This window comes from Notamacropus eugenii, chromosome 7 (genome assembly GCF_028372415.1).
Source record: "Notamacropus eugenii isolate mMacEug1 chromosome 7, mMacEug1.pri_v2, whole genome shotgun sequence".
Taxonomy (NCBI): Eukaryota; Metazoa; Chordata; class Mammalia; order Diprotodontia; family Macropodidae; genus Notamacropus; species Notamacropus eugenii.
In genome coordinates, this window is record NC_092878.1 from 20,483,048 (window position 1) to 20,502,415 (window position 19,368).

General features: G+C 37.6%; 1 long non-coding RNA gene across 5 annotated transcripts in view; it reads left to right on the forward strand.

Moving 5' to 3' along the window:
- Positions 1-3,354: 3,354 nt before the first annotated feature.
- LOC140513475 (uncharacterized) overlaps positions 3,355-19,368 on the forward strand; it is a 183,875-nt gene continuing 167,861 nt past the window's right edge. For 3 of the 5 annotated variants that reach the window (XR_011970195.1, XR_011970191.1, XR_011970192.1), the window contains exons 1-2: positions 3,358-3,806; positions 9,632-9,833. This is a non-coding gene — a long non-coding RNA (uncharacterized lncRNA). Of the gene's footprint in view, positions 3,807-9,631; positions 9,834-19,368 lie in introns of all 5 variants that reach the window. The other 2 variants (XR_011970193.1, XR_011970194.1) reach the window with 2 other exon arrangements.

A 19,368-nucleotide genomic window follows, 5' to 3' on the forward strand; every position in this document is an offset into this window, starting at 1 on the left:
TCTGTCTATCGGATCTGACACTGGTGGTATCCAAGCAGCCCTTCCTAACCCACGCCTTGCTTTGAAAGGTCTTCCCATCCCTGGTATTGGTCTCACAGATGATGGAGCGTGACACCCCATAAACAATGAGCTAGGCCTTTTGGAGGCTGCCTTGCTTTTCTTGGCTTCAGCCTGCCACTGAATGTCAAATCAATTTGGCTCTCATTAGAACAGCTTTATATGTGCAAATGTATTTGTGTCTGGTTGCCACTTTTTTCTCCTCTTTTTTTCTTTCCTTCCCACCCCCTCCTCTTTTTAGATGATGTAATTTTTCTCTAATCAATGCCAACACCTGTTTCTTTAACAGAGAAAGAGAGAGAGAGAGAGAGAGAGAGAGAGAGGAGAGAGAGAGAGAGAGAGAGAGAGAGAGAGAGAGAGAGAGAGAGAGAGAGAGAGAGAGAGAGAGGGAGAGAAGGAGAGAGAGAGGGAGAGAGAGAAAGAGAGTGAGAGAGAGAGGAGAAGGAGGAGGAGGAAAAGGAAAGGTCCACTTGCGTGCTGTTCCTTATTGTAATCGGTATGCACACCAGGCTGGAATATTATGCCTCAAGTTTCCCCAGAACAAAGAGGAAGTGCCTTATTGGCATGGTATTGTACATCACACAGCCTGGATAAAGTCAAGAGCCTGTGTAAACCCTGGCTCCTGACATGTAGAGAGACGGCTGTCGAGATAGAGCTGATTGTATGAGCTGTTTTTATTGATAAGTGATAAAGCAGGTAATAAATCTGATGTAGGGATTAAGCCAGGCTGAACCATAGTGAGACAATTGATGGAAGACTCTTTTCCTGTTGAGTTGGGACAAATACAGAGTTATACCTTAGAGTGGAACCACAGATTTAAAGAGACAGGAAACAGGCAGAGAGATGCACAGACAGATGAATGGAGCCAGGTAAATGGACAGGTAAGCTAGATTCTGACCTATTACTAAATGCTAAACCATATAGTTTTCAACTTACAGAGGAGTATTTCCCCCATAATGTATACTTGAGATGTTTGGGTAGTTATAGAAATCATTTGACATCTTCAAAACAAATGCACAAAAGGCTTGATAGAGCTCGGAAAGATTTTGTGCAGTAGAATATTTGGATATAGACTATTGAATTCCTCTGTGGCTTCATCATTTCCACAGAAAATTGTTAACAGAATCAAAATTGAAGTATGAAGACAATCACTATAGTTCTTAATTCCTTGCTAACTTGTTCTTTCTGAAAACGCGCAGTTGTTTTTGAGGGACCACACCCTATGGACCCAGTGTATGTCTATGTGCACATATGTCCGTGTGGGAGAAGAGTTTTCGTTGTAGGGAGAGACTTTTTCTAGAAGGCTGCTGGATGTAAAGGAGAAATGACCTCTAATCCTTGAAGACTCCTATAGATCTTTGGTGAACTAGGAAAGACAAGATTAATTCTGCCAAAAGCAGGTGGAAAAGGAAATCTTGATACTGAGTCTCAGTAAATAGGAAATAAGACTGGTGTAGGACAAAGGGAATTCAAAGTAAAGTTGCCTTTCTTTACACTCCAGCTCACTGTTTACCTTCAAGGCGCAGGAAAAGTATTAGTGATAAAGCTCCAAGCCACTCCACCATTGTTAGAGAGTGCTACCAAAGCCTCCTTAACCCATCCCAAATTGGATCTTTCTAACCTTACCATGCTACATACATGGCATGTGTCTCTTCTTCCTCTCCTACTTTAAGCTCATGAAATGACTTCATGATTGGTGACTTTCTTATGTGATGACCTGTTTGATCCATTCTCCTTAAACTGAGTGCTCTAACATAAAATGGTTTTGTGCCCTCAGGAAAGTCAATTAATCTGAGTCTCAGTTTCCTCATTTGTAAAAAAAAAAAAATGGAGAATATATTCTCACTGCCTTCCTTATCGGGTTTTTGTGAGGCTCCAATGAGTTATTATTATTAGTAGTGTAGCAGAAATAATAATTCACATTTATACAGCACTTTAATGTATGTAAAGTGCCTCATAAAGCACGAAGCGCTATATAAATGTGAGCCATTATTAATATTTATTAAGGATCAATAACTGGTATTGAGCATTCCTCAGAGAGAGCTTCTAGTTGACTAGAATATGGTCAGGTTTTATGAGATCTTAGATGATAATAAGCATGGAGAGTAGACTAGTGGTTATTTGGACATTGTTGATGATATCCCAAAGGGAATCACCATCGCCAGTAATGACGGATATTCCCAGATCCACTTCATTCTCCTTGGGACGATTTCCACCAGATGAGAGGAGGTCAGGGGTGAAAGGCAAGAATCAGAGATTTCTTTAGTCATTGACAATGAAGAATTCTGTACTTTAATCCAGTATTTTTCACAAGGCAGACAGAAGGTGCTTTCTAAAAGCTTTATTAAAAATGAAATGAGCCATCTAAGGAAGCAGAAAGTAGCAAAAATAATACTGAGAAGATGGAATGGGGAACAAGAGCATTCCTTTAAATCTCTGGGTCCCATGAGCAAGATTTTGGTAGTGTGCTAGTAAAACATATTGATTGGCACCAAGCTATAAGATCTTTGTCACCATCTGTTTCCTGATTGTGTCAGCAACTTTTTTTTTCCCCACGAGACTGAGAATGCACCATAGTCTAAAAGTATCAGAGTGTCAATTATGCACCACATTGAAAAGTTGGAAGCCCAGTTCATGAGAGTCATTGACAAAAGGTGCTGATTTCTGCCCCTCCTCCTCCGTGAATGCTTTTCCTTTCACTCTTCTCATCATTCATTATGTAGTGGAATTATGTCTGAGCAAGGCTAGAAAATTCAGCAAAAATGAGGGGTAGAGAAATTGTCATCATTGTCATCAAATGATTTTTTTAAACACCTCTTAAATGAAGAGCACTGGGCTGGATAATGGAGAAATAAAATTATGCCATGGTTAATAGAAATCTCTGTGTTTAGTAGAAAGAGATATGAAAAGAAGGGAATAAGCATTTACTAAGCTCTCACTACATGTTGGGGTAACTGGGTGGCACAGTGGATAGAGGGCCAGGTCTGGAGTCAGGAAGATTCATCTTCCTGAGTTCAAATCTGACCTCAGACACTTGCTAGCTGCATGACCCTGGACAATTCACTTAACCCTGTTTGCCTCAGTTTCCTCATTTGTAAAATGAACTGGTGAAGGAATGGCAAACCATTCCAGTATCTTTGTCAAGAAAACCCCAAATGGGGTCATAAACACTGAATGGGGACATGATTGAACAACCACAAAAAATGTGCCATGTGTACTATATTGTACTAAGTGCTTTGCAAAAATTATCTCTTTTGATACAAGTCTGGGAAATAGGTACTATTATTATCCCTATGATTAGTTGAAGAAACTGAGGAAGAAAGAGATTAAATATCCATGGTTGAACCTGAGCTCAGGTCTTTCTGATTTTAAACCTTGTGCCCTATTCATTGGGCCATCCAGTTACCCAGGGAAAATACAAAAGAGAATATAGTGAGCATACTTGTGAAGTCATAAAGGAGGTGTCATAGAACTAAACACTAGCCTCTGGAGTGGTAGGACTAGGGCCCAAAACTCATCTCTAACATTGTGTAGGTGACATTGAGCAAGTTTCTTGATTTGGAAAGTCAGCGGGGCTTCAAGGGCCATCTTCCTGTTCTGCATCTATGATCTTCTGTGACTTTCTCATGGGAGGTCGTTAGATTTACCTCTCAAAGACATCTTAAAGAGCAGCTAGTCCATCTCTCTCATCTTACAGATACTGTAACTGAGGCTCTTTGAAGATGAACAACCTGTTCAAGAATAATAAGGTAAGGGTTCAATCTTGGTCTTGTGAGGCTAATTTTAATTCTCTGTCCACTAAAACCTACCCTATTCCAGAATGCAACAGTTATGCAGACCTAAAAATGATTAGTTGCACTATAGATATTCTGGGCTTTTTGTATTAAGGGCAATGGAAATAATTTGGAACTTGTAACCTTTTAGAGAGGTCCTAGTGCTATACCATTTATGTAGCTTAAATATATAAAGATTGGTTTTCTTTCTTTCTTTCTTTCTTTCTTTCTTTCTTTCTTTCTTTCTTTCTTTCTTTCTTTCTTTCTTTCTTTCTTTCTTTTCTTTTTTTCTTTCTGATGACACAAAGCTTTTAAGGATTGCTAACATATTATATGACAGAGTCAGGATTCCAAAAAATTTTTGATAGACTGTAGCAGTGGGCAATAGTGATGCATTTCCTAGACTGACAAATTTTTTTCCAGGTAAAAGTGCTTATTGGGGTAACACAACACAATACAACATACCAAACAGAATCCTTTGTCTGTGAAGGGAGATATGGAGAAGGAGAAACCCCAGCTTAAGCGAGAGGGCCCCCCAAAGGAAAATGACTGTTTCAGGGAGATGGCTCCTTAAGGAAGACCCCCATCAAGGGAGACCCTAGATTAGGGAGGACACCTGCTGATTAAGAAAGATGCTTCCTACCTAGGAGAGGCTAGGGATTCTTATAGAGTAAAACCTGTCATGGGCAGGGAGATGAGGTGGCCAGGGAGTTTCAGGTATTATCTATTCCCTTGTTCAGCCCAGGGTAAAGTGGTAGAGGGGTCCCAGTTAGCTCAGTATTTCATTGGCCGGCCTACTTGAATCTCAATGCCTCCTAAAGTGGCTTTAAGTGGTACTTGAGATAATAGGCTTCTCATTGACTACTCTATTTGAATCTCAGTATCTCCTGCTACCCCCTCCCAAGAAGTAGACACTCAAATTCATTTGGGAATCATGCATTCTTCATCAATTCCCCCTCACACAGTGGGGACCCAAGTTCATTTGGGGACCTTGGTGGAGGCATCATCTTCTGGAACTACACAGAGCTGTCCCTGCCTCACTGGTATAATGTCTGAACTCATAAATATAGTTTCTGGATACCTTTTATTGTTTTCAGAGAGTTATTGGAATGAACTATTTTTCAGTTAGATATCTTTGATTTGAATGGAAAGACATAACTTCCAGTTATTGAACACCTTTTCCACCATCATTTCTTTCTTTGTAACAAGCATTCTAAGGCTCAGTTTCCATATCTTTAGCATGAGCTCAATAATACTTACACTATTCTACTAATGTCTTGATTAAATGTCTCATCATGATATGAGTTAATATGATATTAAATTTTCGAAACCTGTTCCAATGAGGTATAAGCTCTGAAAGTTCTTACTAAATTAGAAAAGTTGATTGGTGACATTCTGTGTGTTTGTTGTCTGAGGACTAACCTTATTAATAGGTTCACTATCAGATGATACGAAGTTGTTGTTGAAGGCAATATGTCCTACTGTCATGGAATTACTCTCTGCATTGGGGGGAAGTACTTTTATTGACAAAAGTACTTATCTTTTGGATACGGAAGTAAGATAATGATTCTATTACCTCCCTCACTGTGATACTGTGCAAACCAGAGAAAATAATGAGATTAAGTGCTTGGTAACCCTGAAGTGCTATATACATGTAAGCTGCCATTATCATCATCTTCATCATCATCACAGAATTATATAAATTCAGAATCAGAATGCATATTAGAGGTCATCTAGTCTAGAGGTTGGCATGCTATGACCTTTAGGTCAAAATTGACCCACTCCTTGTTTTTGTAAAGCCAGTAATATAAAAAACAGGCAATCAGCCACATCTGGTCCTCAGCAAACTCTAAAATAAATCGACACTCTAACATACCTGACAATTGGTCATGTAGCCTCTGACTGAAGGCATCCAAAGACAGGCAACCTGCCATCTGATGAGGCAGCCCATTCTACTTTTGATCAGCCTTAATTGTTAGGGAATTGTCCCTGACAAAAAGCCTAAATTTGCTTCTTGGTAAATTCTAACCCTTCTCCTACTTCTGTCTTCTGGACAAAAAATACATTTTTTTCCCTTCCACCTAACAACTCCTGAAATGCTTAAAGACAGCTATCATGTCAGCCTTGAGTCTTCCCTTTTCCAAATTAGACATCTTTGGTTTTTTCAATCGCGTTTCTAAAGACTCTTCACCATCCTATTGCCCTCCTCAACATGCTCTACTCTATTATTATATGCTTCATGTATTGTCTTCTATGGATCTGATTTTTATAATTTTTATTCGTTAGGCAAAGGTCATGGAGGCTCTTGCCACCATAAATCTTCCAAATCCCTTTAAAAATGCAAAATTAGGTATGGACTCTATGGGGCATTACACTCTGTAAATGCAGCAATTTTGGTTTCCATTTTGCTTCCATTTAAATTCAGCAACTGTAAGTGTTGTTAATATGTACTTAATTAATAATTTGGCTGATACCATGGAGACTTGACATGTTGAGGACAGAAAAAATTATTAATGAAAAATGCATATCTTCTTCACATATTAAAAAAATAGACCCAATATGAAATATGTTGCAGAAGAAGAATATCTCCTCTCATGCTTTTTGCATGTAATGACTGCATTTATAACAATAGAATATTGAAATACGCCTACCCTTCAGTCATATCTCTTAAAATTCATTACAAATTCTCTATCACAGCTCAAATTCTACCTTCTTTGCACAGTATTTCTTGATTACATGTACCCAAAATGATCTTACCATTCTATGGCTTCAATGGCTGTTACTCTCTGTATTACTCATTTGGCGCTAATTGATCTATATTTTTATAATAGGCTGGACAGTACCCTCTCACATTTGGACCCTTGGAAAAGCTATTGTACATTTGAGGTACTCTGTGGGTCAGTCCTAAAGGCGATCAAAGCTAAAGCTTATGAAACTCCACCAAATGTATATTTTTAGCAGTCAGTTAATAAACATTTGTTAAGTACCTACTGTGTACCAGAGTTGCCAGGCAGTGTGATGGCAAACAAAGTAGGATCTTTTGCTGTTTTTGTTTTAGTATAGCCAAGTGCCTCTGATTGAATCTTGCCTTATTAACCAAGAAACTTTACTAGGAGTAAAGTACAGAAACAAGAGTTTCTTTAACTTGAAATAGCATATGTATTTGTATTGTTACTTATTTTAATGTGATTAAAGATCTTCCCCACCCACTATTGGGCCTGCCCATTAAGGGGAGTTTGATTAGGGAAGACTTGTAGGAAAGCCCATACTTTTTGTTAAGTTTCTAATGAGGCACTGGTTCTCAAGCGTTGTGATGCTCTCTGGCTCTAAAACATGTATAAAGGCTCTGAGGTGCAGTTTTACTTTGGGGTTTAGTTTTTGGAAGAAACTTTTTGTGCCAGATGAGACTCTGGGAAGCCACTAAGCAGCCCCTTGGCTTTGAAAACTCAGACATTGGTACTTCTCTCTCTGGTAACTATGATGCATGTATGTAATGGTCAGATTTATGAAGTCTGTTGATTTATGAAGTATGTATTGCTTATATCAGACAGTTGGAAGCCATGTCTATTGATCTGTATTTCTCTGTATTTTCTCTGAAGTTCAGGGTGTTGACTTTTTCCCCCCCGAATTAAGTGAATGATACATGTGCATACTTAAAGTGATTGTTTAACCCTTAAGTTGCTTTCCTTTTAGAGAAGTAGATCGAAAAACCTGTGATAGCAGGCCCTCCTGTGTGTGTTGAAGTGCTTGCTGTTACAGGTAGTTAAATGATACATGAGACCACATGAAAGACTTAATCAAAAGATATATCAAATAAAGTAAAAAGAGAAGATTTCCTCCTCAATGTACATATAGGGTATACTTACCACTTGTCACACAATCAATAATGGGGACACAATGCAGAGAAGACATATAGCCAGGTTCATATGTGAAGGGCATGCATGTTTTGAGCATGTGTGGCCAATCAAGATGCATGAAGAGTCACGTGCCAGGAACTGTGTGGGCAGGACCTATGCGATGTGAGGGCACAAATGTAAGGTACACATGTGGTCAGGGTAAGTCATGCCTCCAATTCTCCTATGGCTGCCAACATTCTCTGGTGATGTCGTTGTGTGTTAGCATCTTATTGTTGTCCATTTCTCTCTTCTGGACATCTGACCATCTTTAGTATCTTCTAGATGTTTGGATGCTTTGCTTGTCTTTGTTTCTAGATTCTTGGCTTCCTAATTTTAAGGCCATTTGCTGGACTTAGTTCCCATCTAAGGTACAGTGACTAAAAAACTTCTCTCTGATGAGGTTAGGTCTCTCAGATGATAATGTTCTTTTAGTCCATAGACAAGGTTATGAACCACTATACCTAGTTATGGACAAGTGCACAAAAGTAAGGAAGAGTGGACTTTGGGTTTAACCTGAATTAATTTTATGCTTTTTGACTGTGAGTGTCTAGAACTGATTCAAAGCCCACTGTCCTAGAGAATCTTTTTATTTAGAGTTAGAAATTCATTATAACCCCTATTTAACCCTTTATAGTATTTAAATAGGGAACCTATGCCCCAGAATCTATTCTGATGGTCCCTTTCCAAGAAATCCCATAGGAGCTGGAGACTGGAACATCAATGCCCACTTTGTTCCCAGGATCCTTTTTTTTTTTTTATTGCCATGCAAATGAATCTAGCAGAAACAAAAACAAACCAAAATAATTGTTCTTTGCCATACTGATTTACTCTCTTGACTTTAGGATATATTTTTGTCAGCAGCTTTTGTGCTACATTCTGGCCAATGATAGATTGCACTGTCATTTTATGTTATCGTTGACTTGGAGAAAGAATAGATGGACATACTTATCAAATTTGCAGATGACCTGAAGCCAGAGAAGAAGTGAAAACTAGAAGTCAGGGTTACAATTCCCAAAGATCTCAATATGCTGAAATAATAGGTAGAAGTTAATAAAGTGAGGTTTAATAAGAATAAATGCAAAGTCTTGGATTTAGGTTGAAAATAAGCATAGGATGGTGAAGGGAAAATGTGACTATATGAAAGCTCATGTGAAAAAAAAATACCCTGGGGATTTTAGTGAATTGTAAAGTCATTATAAATCTACTGTATAGAGGCAGCTGAGAGGTACAATGGTTAGAACTCTGTGTCTGGAGTCAGGAAGATAAATTCAAATCTGGCCTCAGACAATTTTACTAGTTTTGTGACCCTGGGACAAGTCATTTACTTTCTATCTGCCTGAGTTTCCCCATTTGAAAAATGAGGGCCATAATAGCACTTACCTCTCAGTTGTTGTGAGGATGAAGTGAGATAATATTTATAAAAAGTGCTTAGCACAGTCTCCTAACACACAGTAGGCACTCTGTAAGTCCTAACTATTATTATTAAGATGCTGTGGCACATCCCTCCCCCCTCCAAAAAAAAGTGAATCCAATTTTAAGTTTTAATAAATGTCCAGAGTAAGAGAGAAAATGGTCAGGCCACATCTGTAGTAGCTTTTTCATTTCTGTGTGCCACATTTTAGGAGGGGCATCCTCCAAAAGCAGGGAATGTTATTTGGAGGAGTTGAGACAACCTCACCATATGAGAATCTCTTAAAGGAACTGGGTTTATTTTACCTGAAAAAGAGAAGGAATGATCAAATTTCCTTCTAATTCTAAAAAAAAAAGAAACCATGATAAAAGCAATGGAATAAGAGTGAGAATTCTGTCTATGCTACTTGTTTTTTTCCTATATCTAATAATATACTTATATTTTTAGTATTTTAATTATTTCTCAAACAAATTCTTCTTTTTTATTGCCTACAGACTTTGAGACACAGGGGAATGAAATGAAACTGCTTTTTGAGATAATGAGCACTGGTTCTGCATCATAGGACTAAGGTTCCAGGTCAGAAGACGAATTTGATGAAGGATGAAACATTTTCATGGATTCTCATGACCTCTCTGGCTTCTCCAAAATAGGAATTGTGTGCAAACAGTTGTAGCTCTCTCCATGGTATGACATCAGGTACTCTAATGATGTAACAACTTGATGAATTAATAGCAGAGAAGTCTAATTCATAACCATAAATTATACTTAAACTTGCTCATCTGTTAAATGGGGATACTACCTATAAAAAGGGGGACAGTTGTGAGGATCACATGAGATTATACATGCAGACACACATACACATATATTTTGCTTTGTAAAACTCAAGAATATCCTATACATGTTAGTTCTTTTTATTATTAAATCTAACAATGGAACACCAATGTACTTTGAATCTCATAAAGCAAGTTTTCATTAATGGTTGCCAACATAGACAATCCCTACCTCTCTATGGTCTTATTTTCAGACCTTAAGAAAGGGCTTTCCATGCTTAACTCATCCTTGACTGACTCGATCTCAAAATTCCAAGGAACTAGCGTCAGCTATTGGCTTTAGTTTCTTTCTCTCCCAGGATTCATCTTCCTCTTCACTCTGCAGTCACCTCTTTCAGACTGTATCTGTTTTAACTCCCACTAGGCTGAAGATCTCATCTAACTCCTGCTCCCCATTTTAGTGATTCTTTGATCACAATCACTCAGGTGTCTTGTAATTTTCCTTATTTATAATAGAGATTTTCCTTTCTGTTTTTTTTTCTCTTGAAAGAGAAATGGAAAAAAAGTTCCTGTCTTGTTTGAGAACCTTATTATGAATGAGATAGTTTAGTTACTTACTTGCTGATACCTTAGAGGTTTTAAAGATTGTTCTAAGCTATAGGGAGAAGAATGTCAAAAGTTACATAACGTGCTTACTTTATGATAAAGTAAAATAAATATGATAAAACAATTATGTTTATGGGGAAGAAATAGAAGAGAACAGATGTGGTTATAGTAGAAGATAACACAAACGTTTCGCTGGAAAAAGAAGGAAGTAGAATCAGAGAAACAATATAAGCAATGACTACAATCATAAAAATGTAACAAAGAAAAATGATACAATTGCAACTGAATGCCGTGAAATTGCAAGGATCAAATTTGGCCCCAAAGAAGAGATAGAAAGAGCCATGTCCTTGCCACTGTCTTGGAATAGGTAAGGTACTTGGATATGATGCTCTATATAATATTAGACATTTTCAGTCAGTTACTTTTGCTGAATTTGTCCTCCCTGGCTCCTTTTAATTTTTTTTTACTATAAAGGATAGCTCTCTGGGAAGGAGAGGAAGGAATAGTAAACTGGGAAATGTGGGAACTATAAAAATAAAATATCAATAAAGATTTATTTTGAAAAAAAGATTTTGCTGGAGAGAAATGAGGAAAGGAAAGTTAGTATATGTGCAGATGAGAGGTTCTGTTAGTTAATTGTGAAGATCTAAGGAGTAAAAAGTATTTAATTAATTTAAGACACCTCCATCAAGGGGTCTTCCATGTATATATCAAGATCATACATTTATTTAATACATATATTTACATATATTTTAAATACATATATTTAATAGATACAAATATAAAAATAACTTCTGGGATCAACTATTATCAATATAAATGAGATATGAACTAGAGACACATGTTCTTGCTGAACAGGAGATAAAGATAGATAGCTCTAGATAGATAGATAGATGGATAAAGATAGATCTAAAGATAACAAAGACAAGAAAAGAAGTTTATTTGCATCAAAAATATATAGAATAGATGATTCAATTATAAGGACAATAAGAAGCCAATTTATAAGACATCTAAATGAAGGGAAGACATTAAAGGCATGGGAAAAAAAATCTCAGACCTTACTGACCCAAACAAAAGTGCCTGAGAAAACACTTATCAATTTATACTCCTATTATTCCAATTATACAGAATTCTTGTGATGGTCACCTATATATGATCGAGGGCCTCCTGAATGAGGGCATTAATAGGGAGCAAATAAATATTATAATATAAACCACATGCATCTTTCTAGTCACACAATTGATGGAAAGGTACCGAAAACACAAAATCTCATTATGCTTCTTGTGTTTGTTACAAAAAAGGCATTCAACTTGGTTGAACAAAATGCCACCTTACAAACGCTTTGGAAACAACAAGTTTCCCCTTTGTATATTGTTGTTGTTTAGTTACATCTGACTCTTCGTGATCCCTTTTGGGGGTTTTCTTGACAAAGACTCTAGAGTGATTTGCCAGTTCCTTCTCCAGCTCATTTTACAGATTTAGGAAGCTAAGGCAAACAGGATTAAGTGATTTGTCTGGAGTCAGACTGCTAAGTGTCTGAAGGCAGATTTGAACTCAGATCTTCCTGATTTCAGGCCTGGAATTCTATACGCTCTATCCACCGTGCCCTGTCCATATAGTAGTATCATTCAACATTCCTTGGAGGATAGAACAATGGATCTATGTACAGTTATCCTCAGATAGTAAACATCAGGTAAGACATAATAAAGGGAAATGGATGTTTGCCTAAAGTGTTTGCCCTTTTCAACATAGAGTCCAAGGTGAAGAGGGATTCTGGGGATACTGAGGACCTCTGGATGCTTCTGTTTATAGACAACATGGTATTGATAGCATCAAGCACCAGGTCACTGCAGAGCCTCCCATGAGAAAAATGTGATCACTTTAAGGAACTTGATCTGTCTAGCCACAGGAAAATAAAAAATGGATAAAGGATGTTTATTGTCTGGATTTCAGCATACAACTGAACACCTTATAGCTCTTGTCCAACAGTTTGTATATCTGGGATAGATAATTCAGATGAATAAGGATATGAGCCCAGATTTGAAAAGGAGAACATTCTGGATTGCCTTTGGAAAATTTTAAGTCACTTCTACTGGTGCCAGGCTTACTTTAACAACAAAGACCCATCTTTTCAGTACAAATATTTTAAGGGTGTAATGAGAGCAAGACCTGGAACAGTGCTGCCTCTGAAGTACTAAACATGAACATCACAAAAATGGAAAGATCCACGGTGAAGATGAGCAGGCTGCAACATATCGATCAATCAATAAACAGTATATTAAGTGCCTACCATGTGAAAGGCACTGTGCTAAGCACTGAGGACACAGAAAGAGGTGAAAGACAGATCCTGCTCTCAAGTAGTTCACCATCTAATGGAGGAGATAATGTGCAAGCTATATATGGGATAAATTGGAAAAATAAAGAATACACTAAAATTGGAGGGGCAAGTGTGTGGAAAAGGCTCCCTGTAAAACACAAGATTTTAGTTCTCCATTTAGAGAAAGCCAGGGAAAACGGTAAGCAATATTGAAGAGAGAGATCATTCCAGGGATGAGGGACCTCATGAATCCACTTAGTACTTGAGTATATTTTATATGTGGATATATATATATATATATATATATATATATATATATATACGTATATATATATATACGTATATATATATGTACATATATATACGTATATATATGTATACATGCACACACACACACATACACACACACACACACACACACACACATTTTACCGTAGTAGAATGTAAGCTCCCCCAAAGTAGGAATGGTTTCCTTTTGACTTTGTTTTCCCAGAGTTTAGTACAATGTCTGGTATATAGTTGGTATTAAAAAAAAAGTTTGTTGATTGATTGATTTAAATTTATCCAAGAGCTTGATCCAATTTTTTTCTTAAGTAAGGAAATGACATGATGAAAAAAGTATTTTAACATATTCAGTCTCACACAAGATATCAGATGGCCTGGTGTTTGGGCAGGGGAGTGGAGGGGGGGAGGACAGTTGGAGCTAGGGAGATCAGTTAGAAAACTATTAAAATAATCCATAAGTGTGCAAAGTTGACTGAGGTTAGGGTGGTGACAGAGGGAAGGAAGAAGGGATAAATGCAACTGACATTTTGAAGGATAAGTGATGATTGGACATAGGCAAAGGAGAGATGGGGAAACAGCAGCTTGGAGTTAGAAGGCTCCTCTTTGGATCTTGGTTTCCCTCATTTGTAAAAATGATAGTTAGATTTAGGGGATTGGGAAATTACACCTGAAGGCCCCAATCAGCCTGCTACCTGTTTTTGTGCAAATGGTTAGCAAGAATGTTTTTTATAAAAAACATATGTATGTATATATATGTATGTGTACATATGTATATGTGTATATATATGTATATATGTATGTGTGTGTGTGTGTGTGTGTGTGTGTGTGTAAATAAAACATTCTTACCTTGAGACCCATACAAAAATAGATAACAGGCTGGATTTGGCCCTTGGAATGTAGGTTATCAACCATTGGACTAGAAGGTTTCTGAGATCCTTTACAGTTATAAATCTATGAATCTTTTTAATGTATAATTATATAAGATATATAATAAACCTATATATTCTTCATATGCATATACTCTCTCTCTCTCTCTCCTAAACACACACACGCACACACGCACACACACACACACACACACACACTCTTATACATTACCCATCTTGTTACTTTTGAATAATTTTCAGTGGTCCCAATAATGTCAAATTTGCCTCCTTCAGTTCTTTCTTATTTGTTCATTCATTTCTTTCTTATTCAAAGTCATGTCCTTCAGGAAAATACTCCAACCTGGTTTATGATAATTAGTTCCAAATCAGTTCTTTCTTCCCAGATTCCTTTTAGGGCCTTATACAAGTATCTAGGGACAACGATAAGAATGAGGCCCCTAGAAGCAAGGCCTTTGTCTTTATTGACTGATTCCTATGAATTGGTGTGTTGGAGCCTCAGTGTTTTCCTAACTTGAGGGTTTTATTTTGTATCTGAAGGCCATTCCTTTTACATTCCAGTGTGCTGATCTTTTTACCCCTTGGGATGTTCCTCTTTTAATTAAGTCTTATTGGAGAACCTGTTACATGTGTAAAGCGATCTGAGGCCACGGGTTCTATTGTCAACTCCTTTCTTGAATATCGTCTCCTGCATATATCTGGACATCTCTACCACCATTCTTCCTACACTGTAGGCACTCTTTATGACATCTAGCTTTATAAAATACACCCAGGTAATTTTCTTCCTCCTCATTCAGTTTCAATTTAGACTTTTTTGTTTTGCATTAGATTTGCAAGATTTCAGGAAATATATATTCTTACTATTTCACATTATGTGAACTTTATTCCTGGCTAGAACTCCTTAATTCATATATTTTAAATCATTTTCCAGAAATTCCCATCTCCTTCTCTGACATCATCTTCATTACCATCTTTTTGTCAAGTATGCCTTTATCTTTTGAATTCCTTTCCTTTGATCAGTAGCACTTCTGAAAACACTATCTGTGCTCCTAAGGTCTTCAATTTCCTGCCCAAAATTTCATAATTTCTTCTGGTAGAATCATTCATCCCAGAAGTGGAGTTGCTCAAACTTGGACTCAGGTCCCAAGAAAGATGACAGATATCTTTAGTGACTGTGAAGTGTGACTTGGTAGTCAAAAAGGCTAATACTGGGAAAAAGAATATTGCATTTAGAGTCAGGGGATCTGAGTTTGAATCCCAGCCTTGTCACTTAATAGCTATATGACCTTGGAAAAGTTAAATAACCTTTCTGGATCTCGATTTCCTAATCTGGGAAATTAAGAGGTTGGCTTCAATGTCCTCCAACATCTCTTCAATCTCATAATTTGTGATCTTATGCCCATATCTGGAGTATTACTTAAAAGTTTTGAGCTGCATATTTTTGGATGAAATTTGGCAAACAGGAGTGCATTCAGAAGGGAGTTACTAAAATGCTTAGAGAACAGTAGATGATGTTGTTCAAAGATTGGTTCAAGAATTGGACTTGTTTGACCCGCAAAAGAGAAGATTGGGTAGGTGTAGGGTGGGGTTGAATGATAACGTTGTCAAAAATTCAAAGAGATGTCATGTAGAGAAAGGATTTGACTTATTTTGCTTGCTCTGAAGTTTTAATGACTAGAAATTATAGGAGGGTGTGCTAAGGAAAAATATCTTTTTAATTTTATTCCAAATGCATTTATTAGGTACCTGCAGCATACTAGATACATATGAAAGGCAGTACTGCACAATAGTTAGAGAGTTGACCTCAGGATCAGAAAAATCTATGTTCAAGTCTTACCTTTGATACCTACAGAATGTAGGGGGACCCCAGGGAAATCCTTTAACCTCTCAGAAAAGATGCTAAGACTCTTAAGTTGCAGAACAACTTCTAGTCTGCATTAGTAGAAGGAATTTGGTCACTACGGGTTTCCCCCTATAACAATGAAATTACAAGTTTCACTAAAGAAAATTTTTTAACAATTAGGGCCATCCACAAATGTTATGGATTGCTTTAGATAGCAGTCAGTTCACCATTATTGGAGATCTTGCAGAAGTTCCCACTTCTTGGCAGTATGGGTAAAGGTTTGTGTTTCTGGTATGTGGTTAGAGAAGGCTCTTTTTGAAGTCCCTTCCAACTTTTCTGTCTTGTGATTTGTGATTTTGGTTGACTGGTAGTTTTCCTTTGCTCTTGAAGAAGAACAAAATGACATTATTATGTTAGAGTCAAGTAACAATGTGATTTTAATCTAACAATATTTGCCAACTACATTTTTTTTTAAAAGGAATCCTTTATACGTCCTAAAACTCAACTGTGTCACTTACTCTCTAGCATCCCAAAGCATTTGTCTCTGATTTTCTCCAGCTGAAGAATCTCTTATAACTTTTAACATCTCACACTCAGAAAATTTTAAACAAGATTTTGCTTACAACTAAAATTGATTTTTGTAATTCTCTCTAGCATGGCCTTCTGACAAGGCTATTTTAGATTACCGAGTGTTTAGAGTTGGCTAGCATTGCTTATACAACTTTAATTCTTGCCTTTACGCTGCAACATGACCTGGCTGCCAATCATGATTGTAAGTATCTTATGTTATGGACCTTTTCATCAACTGGGATCTACCAATCACTACTATTGACTTCCTACTCCTCATAAAAATAAAAGCAGAGACCTGGGGGGCCTTTTGACATTTTACTACGGTTCCCTGAGGGTCCATCCAGGATCTGCCTTCCACTGTAAGGATGATGTATACCATAAAGATCTTACCATAACTCAGGGTTATCTTTAAAATAAACCTTGCAGAGTAGGATAGGCCATATTGATCACACATCCTCCACACTCTGGTCTTGGATAGACTCCAGCTAGGCTCCTGTGAATTCTGGACACATATCCTTCTAACTGGGGAGCTGGAAAGTATCATGAGGCCAGCACCAGAAGTGAGATGAGGATTATAAATTGTGTGGTCCTGTGTAACAGTGAAGCTTCATTCTCCCTTGTTTCGAAGGGCATAGAAATTTAGCCTCATGGATTCATATGGGGAAAAGATGTTGCAAACTCGCCCAAATCTTGATTATATTCCTACTTGACTTTTTTTTTGTTTGGTTTTGACCTGCAATCTCATCAGATTAGAGATATTCTGGTGTAGAAATTCCTTTCACAGACACTAATCAGCAACTCATCTTCAAGTTATAGTTTTAGAGAGCTGCTTGGGGCACTGGGAGATCTACCAGTAGAAGCACAAGTATGTGTCAAACATGGACCCAGTTCTTCCCAGCTCCAAGGTCAATCCTCTTTCCATTATAACTGATTTTTTTAAGGGGCCAGGGACTAGATTTGTGATCTTTTTGGTTTAGGAAACTCCTGAACTAGGAAATTCCTTTTATCAGTTCAGGTTAGTGTAGCAGCAAGTACCCTGACATACACAGGAGGGCCTGCTGTACAAGTTCTTAGATCTGTTTTTCTAAAAGGAAAGCAACTTTTGAGGGGTCAACAATATAATTACATTCACCAACAGAGAAATAAAGACCAACAGACAGGGCTTCTAACTGTCTGACCATAAGTAACACATCACAGATCAAAAGACAGATCCAGCTGTCTGACCATGTTACCAGACAGAGAAGCACCAAATCTGGGTTTTCAAAGCTGGTGGGCTTCTTAACGACTACCCAGAGTCTCACCTGGCACAAGAACCTCCTTCCCAGCCCCCAAAAGCAAAACTTCACTTTTAAGTATATGTACACTTTTCAGAGCTAGAGGGCATGACCCAGTGCCTCCTTAATTAACAAAGGTGTGGGCATTCCTACAAAACAAGTCTCCCCTAATCAAGCTCCCATTAATGGGCTCCAGGTGAGATCTATTAATGGTCAGGGAAGATCTTTAACTCTAATTAACATTACAGTGGGCACCTTCTTTGCAAATCCTAGCAGCATAGGGCAGTGATAAGTAAAGTGGCTTGCCCAGGCTCACAAGGCCATTTTTTGTTGTTGTTGTTTTTGTTTTAGGAAGGTCCATTTCTGAATTTATAGGGCCATCAAAATATGAGAGAAGTGAGAATCAAATATACTTAGATGTGAGTACTTGGTGGTTTTCCACATTCTAGAGACGAAAGTGGTTAGGAAGCAGCAGTGGCCTCTCTTTTTCTGTTTGCTTAAAGGAAGTTACAGATCAAATATACTACTGAGTAAGTATAGGCAGCAGCTTAGCCCTCCTCCCTTTAACACTTATTACTTGTGTTACCTTGGGAAAATCATTTAACTTGTCTAGGATTCTGTTTTCTCATCTGTAAAATGAGGGGGCTAGACTAGATCAGGAGTTCTTAACCTAGGGTCCATAGAACTCCAAGGAATCCATGGATAGATTTTAGGTGGTCTGTGAACTTGGCAGGGGAAAACTTATACCTTTAATTCAACATAACGTGTTTCTTTTGCAATCTTATATATTTTATTTTATGCATTTAAAACATTTTGAGAAGGCTCCTATGCCTTTTTTTTTCTGAGTTTAAGTGACTTGCCTAGGATCACACAGCTGATAAGTGTCTGGGGCCAAATCAGGTCCTCCTGACTCCAGGGCTGGTGCTCTATCCACTGTACCATCTAGTTGCCCCAGCTCTGTGGTTTTCATCAGACTTCCAGAGTGGTCACTGAAAAAAAAAAGGTTAAGACCCCTTGAATCCCTGAACTAGATGGTCTCTGAGATCCCTTGCAGTTCTAGATCTAAAATCCTGTGACTGGAGAGGCAAATAATAAAAGGGTCATGGTAAAGGATGTTTGAGACCAGAATTGCCAACTTGGGGAAAGGTTGCCCTAATGAAAATTGCGATGTTGGCGAAACCTGTCTTTGGACAAGTTTTTGGACAACTTGTCTTTTCTACTTCTCTGCATCCTTACTCCCTTTTCCTTGTATATTCCCCATACACTCAATTTTCTTGTGTTTGTAGAAGGTGTTATGTGTCATGTCACATGTGCTAGGGTGGGATGGAGAAGCAGAATATATGAAAAACTCCTCTATTGTACATCGAAAAAGAGGACCATTCAAATCTTAAAGAAAACCCATGTTTTAAAGTTTTAAAAAGATACTAAATTAGATGAAATTATTTAATCTCTCAATCAATAAGCATTGTTGTCACAGGTGGATGGACTGCTGAGAACAAGTAAAAATTGTTGCAACACAGATACTAAAGTGTTCTCAGAGAGGATCTCAAATCAGAATAAGTTAAATTATTGTTCCTAAGGTTAGGTTGAGGTCTCCAGACCAGATGGTCAATTTAGCTAACATTTATTAAACATTTACTGTGGGCCAGGCTCTTTGCAAAGTACTAGATCAGAGATTCTTA